Source organism: Theropithecus gelada, chromosome 5, assembly GCF_003255815.1.
Source record: "Theropithecus gelada isolate Dixy chromosome 5, Tgel_1.0, whole genome shotgun sequence".
NCBI classification, from domain to species: Eukaryota; Metazoa; Chordata; class Mammalia; order Primates; family Cercopithecidae; genus Theropithecus; species Theropithecus gelada.
The window spans coordinates 12,424,396-12,433,946 of NC_037672.1; the positions used below are offsets into that span (position 1 = coordinate 12,424,396).

Sequence of the window (9,551 nt, forward strand, 5' to 3'; positions counted from 1 at the left end):
AAAAAAAAAAAAAAAAAAAAAAAAAAAAAAAAAAAAAAAAACCTTTGCCTGGCTTGATGGTTTTGAGGCTTGCAAATAAAAGGAGGGAGCCAGGTCTCCCTTTCTCGGACTGAAGGACAAAACAGTCTCACCTCTGGGAATGGTTCTGAGCAGAATTTTCTCGCCAGTTACTAGCCCTGAGATCTTGGATAAGCTGCACTCTCCTTTGCCCCTCAGTCTCCATCTATAAAACGAGTCACGGAAGATACAACAGTTTCTGAGGCCCCGTCCAAGCAATGGTTTTTGCTCCTTGGTATAGGGGGCCCTCAGGTCGGAGGAAGGGGTCCAAAGGCTAAAGTCGGGTCCTTCCCGTGGGCCCCTCCCACTCCGCCCGTTTGGGCGCGGCTCTAGGGTGGAAGCCCTGGCGACAGCACAGCTTCGCTGCGGCGGGTAGGGAGGACCGCCGGACCCAGAGTTCCCGCCGCCACATATGGTCTGTGGATTTAGGTGTCAAAAACCGGAGAATTAGAAATGGTAATTTTCCGTCATTATGGCTGAAATGCGATCTGTCACAACAACTGGAACATGTCTCCGCGCTAGCAAAAATAATGTTCGTGATTAGGAATCATTACGCACGTCAAGCCGAGTCCATTAAGTTGTAGGGAGAAATTAGCCTTGACGGGCAGAATCAAACTACAAATATACAGGCCTCGCCTTCAGGAGGCCAAGCGGCGGCACTCGGGAGGAGGCGGCTGGAGTCGGTGTTTTCTTAATAGGAAACTGCCCAGAGAATTAATACTCCCTTCCCCGCACCCCTGTGGGATTCTCCCCTCCTCTTCCCACAACCTAGTCCCCACCCTAGGAGTGGGAGGCGGCGCGGAGGCATCGCAAACATTAACTGGAGGCTTTGAAGTTTCACAGGTCCCCCAGGCCAGTTCCCGCCTCACCACTTCCAAGCTGTATGACCCTGGCCAAGTCACTTGACCCTCCTGAACTTTGCTTGCTACTCTGTAAAAAAGGTATAATCCCACACACTTCACGGGTTCGCCCCAGGATTCACTGAAAGGTATGGTCAGTGCAAGCACGTGAAAACCGCAGAATCTGTTCGACCTTCTTTCCTTTCCTGGAGCTCCAGTCTCTGACTCACAATGATGAAGTGATGGGGACTGCAGTGTGTGTGTGTGTGTGGTGTGTACGTATGTGTGTGTGTGTGTGCTGGGGCTGAGGCATTGGGGTTGAGTGCCCAGAACTGGGAAACTTGCCAATCAGGCACTGAGCAAGGAGGCCAGAATCTCTGAAACTGAGGAGGGTGAACACAGAGCAACTGATGTGCCTTGCTGGGCTTGGTACCCTCCTTCCTGTCACCCCAGGTAGGAAGAACGGCACTGGGTTCTCCGCCCTGCCTGTGAGGCCCACCAGAGCTACCTGCACCCTAAGATCTGCACTGTCACCAAGGAGTGGCACATGGTAAATGAAGCCGGGATTAAAAGCCTTCCCTCTGAGACTGCTGCCCCGGTCTCCACTGGAAACAAACAAACAAAAAAAAGCCATTTACTATTCACAGCAGGTAGTTTTGGAAAGATCATCTCCCTCTTTTGCAGACGGGAAGGAAAGGAAGGAAAGGCTGAGCAGGGTCTAGAAAGGTAGGTTCCATCCAGGCTTGTGTGCCCGATCATCTTTTGAGAGCTTGCTCTGTGCCATGCACCCACTCCAAAGGGCTTTAACTACGTTATCTCCTTTTATCTCCAAGCCAACCTATGAGTCTCCTTATTCCCTGGGGAGAATGAGGGCCCGAGTTTAGGGAACTCGCCCAAGAGCCTGGAAGCTGGGAAGAAGCAAAAGTGGAAGATAAGCCTGGCCCTGTCTCCAAAGCCTGTTCACCACTCTGCCATTTGGAGCTGCAAAGCTTCAACCCACCAACTCTTCTATCTGGCTTTTTCGTGGTTCCTACGGGACCTCAAATTCCACCTCTCAAAGAGCTCGGGAAAATGAAATGCGCTAAACGTAAAACATTTAGCTCTGTGCCTGACATAACATTGATGCCCATTTAGTCACTTACTCTCTCCGGGCCTCATTTTTCTCCTCTGTAATTACATGGTACCTTCATCTCTGCCTGGGGAAACCAACGCACGTGTGGCCCGCGCTGAGTAGTTTGGAGCCAGACAGACTAGGTTCGAACCCTAGCTCCACCGGAAATAGCTGTGGCCAGGGTAGTGTTGATCCCCAAAGTGGGGCAATGGAAGTTGAGCTGCTGGAAGGAATGAATGAAATAATTCATGGAAAGCACTTACTGCAGGGCAGGAAAGCGATTAGGCGCTAAATAAAGCGCTGGTTACCAGAATGCAATGATTGGCCCGCACAAGCTTGAGGTTTGCTGCCCAGGGAAAAGGAGTAACAGCTCTCAGCCCCTTTCGGCAACTTCTCGGCTTCCCTCACATCTCTGAGCGTTAGTGATCCGGACCTCACATCCCGTTTCCGAGGGCACCAGGGTCCTAGGGTGAGGTCCATTCAATGCTTAGGCGATCCTCCCGCAGGCCTCCGGAAGAGGCTGGGTCGTTAAGAAAGGGGGTGGGGGAAGGAGGAAGGGCTAGCACCCAGATCTGTGGCCTGGCCTCTGCCCCCACCGCCCTACCTTTGGCAACTAGTGAATCAGGACTGAAACATAGGGACACAGAGGGACAGAGACTAAGTCCAGAATAGCAGACAGAGAGATAGTGACACGGTCTCAGGATCCGCACCCACTAAAAGCGCTCTTACAAACATTTGATATTCCAGTGACCTTCCTTCACTAACTCCCAAAATAATACCGCGCCTCACAGGCGCTAATCCGCAGCATATTTTATTTTTCTTTTGGCACTGCCATTTCTTGTATCCCACTAGACTGTAAACTCCACCAAGCCAGCGATCTTTCTTCTCTGCATCCCTGGCACAGAATAGGCTTTCAGCTACTTTTGCTGAATATCTGAGCAACTAAATAAATGAACGAGCAAAGAAAGAAAGAACAGACAAGGATTTCACAACAAAGATTTTTCTCTTTAAAGAAATCTCTGTTTACGCATTTCCTAGGAGCTCATTGTTGCGATTTTCCCCTGGCTGGCCACCTTTGAAAGGACAGGACTCCATTTCTCCTTCCTGCATCCTGTGGCCACCTTCCCTACGTGCGCTTGGCTTGAATTCTCCTCAGGCCTGAGCCCTGACAGCAGGGCTCAAGCCTCTTATTAATGAGACAAGTGTATTTAGGAAGTGCCTCACTGCAGGCAGTATTTCATGGAAAACAATTAATAATATAAATCAAATAGTAGACATATTAGGAAAGAATTATTTTTAAAAATTCTTCAGCAGATTCTTTTGGACGGAGGGAATGCCCTGGAAAATGAAGCTCCCCCTCAATGTATTTCTTTTCTAAACCTTAAAAGCCTATATATTGAATGTATTTTAAAACCACAATTGCAGTTGCGGATGGGATACACATAACCTATTACTTCAAAGAAGGTTTCCAGTGGATGCTGACTTCTCACTGTTTGGGTTGTTGTTACAGTCACTCCACACTTTCTGTCCACCTCTTACAATCTTCGTAAATATATTTTTTAAATGGTACATGTCCTTGTTTAACTTTGCAAAACTTGTTATCAGCTAGGCTACAAGTATTTAGTGGTGCCAACTACTCAAGGAGCATGTAATTCTTTCACTAGCCCATCTTTGTATTTGTAAATGGGGGTATTCATTTTTTCAGCAAAGTACTGTGAGCTAGGTCTTCAGGAAAGCCTGGCTCCAAATCCACCTCTGTTTCAATGGGAATTTTTCAGGAGGAAGCTTTCATTGCCTTCCCTCTTGGAGTATCAAAAAGATGTCAGGCCTGAGTCACTGGGTTCAGCTTTTCCAGATGATTGCTCCTGGACGAGTCATCAGCTTCTTTTGCTTCTCTGACTCTCAGGGAATCAATACTACCTGCCTTCAGATTCAAAAGAAGTGGCAGTGGAGAACCCGTTTTGTGTTTGTTTGTTTGTTTTTGTTTTTGTTTTAGGTTTTTTTGTTTTTTGTTTTTTTGATACGGAGTCTGGAGTCTTGCTCTGTCACCAGGCTAGAGTGCAGTGGCGCGATCTCGGCTCATTGCAACCTCACTGCCTCCCAGGTTCAAGTGATTCTCCTGTCTCAGCTTCCTGAAGTAGCTGGGACTATAGGCGCACACCTCCACACCCAGCTAATTTTTGTATTTTTAGTAGAGACGCAGTTTCACCATGTTGGCCAGGGTGGTCTCGATTTCTTGACCTCGTGATTCTCCCACCTAGGCTTCCCAAAGTGCTGGGATTACAGGCATGAGCCACTGTGCCCACCTGGAGAATCCATTCATGAAACACAAAATGCTCCAGGTAGGAATATTTCCTCTGAAAACATTTCAGTTCTTACTACATATCAAACCCCGTGCTGGAAATCCGAAGAGCAAGGGCAATTGCTGTAAAACAACTATCCCAACAAGCAGCACTGCCTTAAGCTCATGATCCCAATGGGTACGGCGATCTAAGCCCTGCTCACCTCAACAAGGCATCTGGGAGAAGCTGCTCTGCCAGGACCCCAAGAGGTCTAATACCCTCCCGCACCACCTCTCCTCCCCCTCCTCTACCCCAGCGCAGTCCCCACACTCCACTGCCAGCCACAACCTCTCCCAGGGTGTCTTCACACACCCCAGCTGTGACACTGCACGGCAGTGTCTTTCTAGTTTTAAAACCATTTTCCAGTATGAACCTGAAACGGGGAGTGTGTTTTCAGGGACCTTGTTTTTCAGCCCTTAGCTGGTCAGGGGAAGTTAATGTGCATTTTAATGCGGTCAAGTAGGAAATGATGGCATGTGGGGTTTGCTCACTGCCTAGGCGCCAGGAAAAATTCTGAGGGCTGAGGCCCGAGAATTTGACCCAGAAACAAGTCTGGCTCTTGCACTGATCCTTTGCCCCCCAGGACCTGCCTCCAGCAGCCCAGAAGAACAAGAATGAGAACTTGGCCAGGCTTGGAGACTGCCAGCTGGTCCTGCCGCCCCCCCCTCCCCAACTTTGCAAGGGTCTCCAGGCCCTTAGAGGGGTAGGTAGGAAAAGGTATGGTGGAAACAGACATAGATGAAGCTGAAGGATCCTGGCCTTATTTATGTGTTCTTCCAGTATGGTTTGGATGCCAAAGAGCAACAAACCCCATGCTAGGCGCAGTAGCAAGTGCATGAGGTCCCATCTCTGTATTCTCAGAGGTCCCCAGGCCAGACAGCACCAGAGCCCACTGAGCCCAGGTGATAAGGGCTAGGACCTTGGGACCTACTCAAGAGGGACTCTTAGTTCAAACCTGGGGAGTGGGTGACTCAGTGAAGACCTAAGACCTGCAAATCAGGACCTGAAGGGATGTGGAGAACTTGGCCAAGTGAGGTCCTCCCTGCAGCCCGCTCTCTCTCTCTTATCTGCTCTGCCCCCGGGACATCTTTTTCTTTCTCACCACCTCTGTGTGGGTGTGTCTCTAACTTCCTTTCTTGCAGCCCGAGGGTCCAAGAATGCATTGCTCAACTTCTCGGAAAAGAGGAGGGGCAGTGCCCCTGGCCTCTTCCGCAAAGAAGGATTCCTGGAAGCCAGTCACCCTGGTGACAGCTCTGCACCCCGTCCAGGATGTGCACGGAGGACATCCTGCTGCAGCCTGACATTGGCAGGAATACACTCGACCCGTGGGTGTGAGCAGGTTTACTACTTGGTTTTTGAATTCTCAAGAGCATCAAATCCATTGGCCCTTTCCAAAAACACAGCCAAAAGGAAGTAGACCGGGACAAACCCCGGGCCTGCCGATCCCTCAAAACTTCGGGGACAATTCAGGCCCATTTATATGGTCACCCAAACTCCTTAGGGACTTCTGAACCCACGCAGCCTGGTAATCTCCGATGGCCACAGTCCAGCGTGCGGCGCACAATGAGGCTGGACCACTGGGGGACGCCGAAGTTCCGAGTTGGCATTGTGGGCATTGCCCAGCCACTCCTGCCCGGCCAGGTCCCCTGTGCCGAAAGCGGTGGCACCCCAGCGCGCATGTGCTTGTGGGTGTTGGTGCGCAATAACCCCGCTGCCCAGTTCTCCCGCGCCTGCCTGGGAGGCCTTGGTGCGCACAAGGAAAGCCATTCAAAAATGTTAATGAGCTTATTAAAATGAGCGGCTTTACTGGCTCTCCTTTTACAGCCAGCTGCCCACCCTCTCTTTCTGGTGGACCACTGGCGAGAAAGCACTTGGAATTTTTTTTTTTTTTTTTTTTTTTTCGTCTTAGGGCGTTTTTCATCTAAGGACAGGGGGCTCTCCGGCTCTCCGGAGACTAGTGCGGCCACAGAGGAGAGGACTAGCCTCAGGCCTTCTCCCTACCGAGCACAGTGAGTTTGGAAGTCCTCCCTGAGGAAAACCTGTACTTTCCAAAACAGCTGACCTCTCAGGCCCAGGAAGGCTGATGGCGGAGGCCCAAACACAGTGACCTTCCTGGGGAGGCCTGCATGGTAGCAACTTGGGGCGACTCAAATCTTTAAAATAACCACCTCCCGAACCCCACGCGCAAACAAAAATTGTGCTCAGGAAAGACACGACTCAATATTTAAAGTAGAAAGCTTTTGTCCTTTACTCCACTACAAGCCAGTGGTAAGTCTGAACTCCAAGCGTTACTCAGGAGTCTTACAACCCTTTTTTTTTTTTTTTTAAATGGAGGCCCAGAGAAGAGAAGTTAATTGCCTAAAATTCACCAAGTCAGTGGTACAGTTGCCTCAGGCCTGAGGAGCCCACTCAGGTCCTCCGGTGGCCTTACTCTAAGTACCTATGGGGTCTTTGAGCCCTATTCGATCACCTCCCACCCTCGATTTGTGCAGGCAGCGGAGAAGCTTTCACATTGTGCATCCTCCCCTAGGCGCAAGGGCACACACCAAGGTCCTAAGGAGAGAGGCTGAGTGTAGCCACAGAAGGGGACCGGGACAGAGACGGAAAGAACTCACCAAAAAGCCCCCCAGGTCCGCAGCACAGAACCCAGCGCCGGATCCTCATGCCGAGAGTTTAAAGCTGCGATTGCAGAAGCAGTGCGGATTAATGCAGGCGCTCCCATGGGACCAAGAGGGCTGCAGAGACTAGGTGCTCTCGGCTCCGCGGGCGCACAAATCGCGACGGATGGCGGCACCCGGGACTGTGAGCAGGGGCATGGAGTGGGAGGGAAAGCTGAGGAGAGCCGGCTTTGAGCCTGGAGAACTCGTCACGCACGTTCACGCAAGCTTGGAGGAAACATGTGAACTCAGGAGCGAGCTTACCTCGCGGGAGGTTCGAGGGAGGGTGACACTCTCACTCTCACAGCTACCATGTGTTCCCTTTAAACCGTCCATTCCAACAGGAACACAGTGGTGCCATTCGCAGTGGCCACGGATTCCGGGTCGGCCCTGGGTGGGCCAGAAGCCACGCTCCTACTTTCCCCGCCCGCCTCCAAGCAAAAAGCAGAAACGGCAGGACTCGGGGTGGAGCACGGGGCTGCAGGACCCTTTGCCCAGTTCTTACATTCCCAAATTGCCCCACATTCAGACTTTTGACGTTTTCTTCATAGGAGGCACAACCTCAGATATACACCCAACATGTTGAAAAGAAATGCATGGTTCAACCTATACCCTACACTAGACCACCCCTGCCTGCAGGGGCCTGGGAATCAATCCTTTATAAATGCTTTAATAATTTGAACGACCCAATTTATGTTGAATAACTCCTGTATGTGACTACAAAACCCCCAATTTATTAGGTGATGTAAACATTTATAACACAACACAATTTTTCTGCAACCCTACTTTGGCATTTCTTCATTCCTAAAACGTATCGGGAGAGCAAAAACTGGTAGAGGCTAGAGTCTCTAAACCATTGAGAGACCCTAAGCATAGCAACCTACAGGACACTTGCAATCCCCTGAAGGACGCAGGAGTTCGAGGCAGATTGCTTTAGGTCAGCCAATCCAGCACTGCCCAGAAGTTCACAATAATAATAACGGCAATAATAACAATGAGCCCAATGTACGGTGTTTGATGGTTTTCAAAACGTTTGCATGCTTTTGTGATCTGGCCACTACAGAACCAAAGCTGGCAGATGCCAGCACGAAAGGACAATCTACCCTGCCACCTGAAATCCTAAAATATGCTTCTGGGCTTTGGACCACCATGACTTGGCTTCTAAATGACCTGTGGCAATGGATAAGTTACATCACCTCGTTAAGCCTCCGTTTCCCTATTTGTAAAATGGATGTCATGTGCACCAGGCTACAGGGAGCCTCTGAGAATCGGATCCGAACAGGATTCGGAAACGCATCACCTGTAACATTTCAGACAAACGAATGGAGTTGTTTTTGTCGTTCTTCTTACTGTTAAATATTGTTTGGTTGCTCCTCCGGCCCTCCCTCGTATTAGAAGCCTCTGCTGCTGCTTTCTTCGAGGCTATGGTCCGGCCTTCACCCATCGCGGTGGCTTCTGCAGCAGCTGTGGGCCCAGAACTCCTATAACCAGCGGCGCAGCTACCCGTCTTGAGCGTTTTCCGACTTACAAAGCGCCATCAAGCATTTAGAGTCTCTTGGAGTCCCCATGAAGGTCTGTGCGGTTGCCAAGTAAGGTGGCTGGCATGCTGAAGTGGGTGGCCTGCAAGGTTGAAGCCTTGCAGTAACCGGGCAGCTGTCTGGGCCCTTGCGTGGATCTGCCTCACTTCTGAGAAAGAGTGCTGCCCAAACGCTCCTTGTTCCTCCCTTGGGTCCAGGAGCTCCTTCGACAGTTCCCCGGTTTAGGAGAACTGTCTGATTCTCTCTATCGTTCATGTTCCCTCTGCAGCGCAGGAGCCTTTCTGTAAAGCGAGTTAAACTTCGTGAACTTTGCGTTGAGAAAGCCAGATTCCACATTTTCTTCCCAAACAAGTACTGAAATGTTTGTAGAGAAGAGTGGATTGTTGGCCTGGCTGGTGCTGAGCTCCAGCGGCCGGTTAGGGAGTCAGAGCGCCAGAACCGCCGCTTGGCAGGACTTCTGAAGACCTGGAATGAGGTTCTGCCTCCATAGGATGCTCAGTGTGCCATTGCCAGGGTCTGCTCCAGAGCGCTTCCCTGAGAGGAAACCAGGAGCCGGCATTCAGCACACTCTCCACTCCTCAAAAGCCCCCAGATGTCACCCTTCCACGGGCCCAGTGTCTCAGGTTTCTGGGTACTGACATGGCTGAGCCCCAGTTCAGAGGGCAGGTACTCGTGTTTGAGCCCGATTACAACCTTCTTGAATGATGTTTCACTGTCCCCCTGTCCCCTTTCCTAGCTTGGGGGAGCAGTGAGGGTGCTGGGATTCAGTGCAGCCTGGAAGCCATTTATTTTCTAAAATGGAATCCAGTCTCAACTCACCCTGCTCATCTAAGATCGTCTCTGAGGATCCAAGCGCCTCTCACACCTAATCTCTTGAAATGAGACGCGGTTTGGGATCAGCCAGGTGTCTCTCTCTTTCTTTCTCTCTCTCTCTCTTTCTTTCATTTTCTTTCTTTCTTTCTTTTCTTTTCTTTTCTTTTCTTTTCTTTTCTTTTCTTTCTTTCTTT

At 50.4% G+C, this 9,551-nt stretch overlaps 1 long non-coding RNA gene across 1 annotated transcript in view; it reads right to left on the bottom strand.

The window, feature by feature from the left end:
• The window catches only part of LOC112625363, a 5,193-nt gene extending 2,656 nt beyond the window's left edge, over positions 1-2,537 (bottom strand). The window contains exons 1-2 of the long non-coding RNA XR_003119571.1: positions 2,271-2,537; positions 43-223 (exon numbers count right to left, since the gene is read on the bottom strand). This is a non-coding gene — a long non-coding RNA (uncharacterized LOC112625363). The remainder of the gene's footprint in view (positions 1-42; positions 224-2,270) is intronic.
• Between the last annotated feature and the right edge of the window lie 7,014 nt (positions 2,538-9,551).